This window comes from Chaetura pelagica, unplaced genomic scaffold (genome assembly GCF_000747805.2).
Source record: "Chaetura pelagica isolate M959 unplaced genomic scaffold, ChaPel_1.0 scaffold274, whole genome shotgun sequence".
Classification (NCBI taxonomy): Eukaryota; Metazoa; Chordata; class Aves; order Apodiformes; family Apodidae; genus Chaetura; species Chaetura pelagica.
In genome coordinates, this window is record NW_009952983.1 from 1,140,694 (window position 1) to 1,142,281 (window position 1,588).

Genomic DNA, 1,588 nt, shown 5'->3' on the forward strand with positions numbered 1-1,588 from the left:
GGCACCGCACGTCCGACGCGGCCTTCCCTCCTTCCCCCCCGTTAAAGGAGCCGGCTGCCCCTGGGGATTCCCCCCCCCTCCCACGCGTGGGGACGGCCCTGGCACAGCCCGCCCCGGGCTTGGGCAGCCCACGCGTGACACACGTGGGTACACCCAGGTGTGGGGGTCGCTCCACCCAGGGCTCGCCCATGCGAGTGTCTCCAGGGATCACCCACGCACGGACAGGGATCACCCACCCACGGACAGGGATCACCCACCCAGGGCTCGCCCACGAGGGTGTCCCCAGGGATCACCCACCCATGGACAGGGATCACCCACCCAGGCCTCTCCCACGCAGGTGTCCCCAGGGATCACCCACCCATGGACAGGGATCACCCACCCAGGGCTCTCCCACGAGGGTGTCCCCAGGGATCACCCACCCACGGACAGGGATCACCCACCCAGGCCTCTCCCTCACAGGTGTCCCCAGGGATCACCCACCCAGACCTTTCCCACGCAGGGATTATCCCACTCAGCTTTCCCACACGTGTGGGTACGCCCCCCCAGACCCTCCCCCCCCCCCAGGACCTCTCCTACACACAGATTCCCAGGGATCTCCCCACCCATGCGTGGGGGTCTCTACCAGCCCTCCCCAGACCAGGCATGGGGACCCCACAGGCCCATGTCAGGTGGGCACAGTATTTCTCAGCACCTTCCCCGGGACATGAGGGACGACCAGAATCAAGGGTTGCCCCTAAATTCCCTTTAATTGCCTTAAAACTGCCTGGATCTGCAGCAGGGAGCAGACCTGCTCACAGCACAGAACACACCAGGGCCTCATTCAACCACGGCCCTGCCACTCTGTAATCACAGCAGGGGGAGTTTCACTAGATTTTTTTCAGCTCTGGCTTTTTAAAGCCTTGACTTCTTCCCTCAGATGTGGACGCCTCCCAGAGCGCTCGTGGGACAGATCTTTTTCACCTTAAACATGGCAGCAGCTTGTGCATGAGATCAGCAGCTTAGGGATCCGTGGGATGAAAACTGATGCTCTGTCACACCTGGGGACAAGAAAAGACAGCCCAAGAAGCCACCGAGGGCACCCATCCAGCTCCATGACTGACATTAACTCTCAGCTTCCCCGAATGTTGATGTGGAAAAGCTGCATCCTGTCCACAAGAGGCAAAAGGGAGTTTTCCCAGAGAACTGGAAAGGCTGGTACCACCTCAGGGCTTTGCACTCACCCTCCCCTCATTTCCACAAGTCTAGAACTTCCAGGCCTTGTCACTCAGAGCAAACAATTTGTTTATTTGTCCCAAAGAATCCTTGAAAAGTCAACTGCTCAGCAGCGTTTGGTACCAAAAAAGGATTTGCATGGAGCTACACAAAGGGCTCATCATCACCCTCTCTGGGTGTGTCATTCAGATTCAAGCTCCTACCACACTTCCCAACTATCTAGGCCAACCCAAGACAGCAGTGCAAGGTAGGTGCTGGTGGAAGCTGAGCCCTCTCATGCACTGCCCATCATCTGGCCAGACAGGGTTTTGCTGCTTCATCCCAGAGCTTCCCTGGCTCAGCATGTCCCAGCTGGTCACCCGGCTCCTGCAGGAAT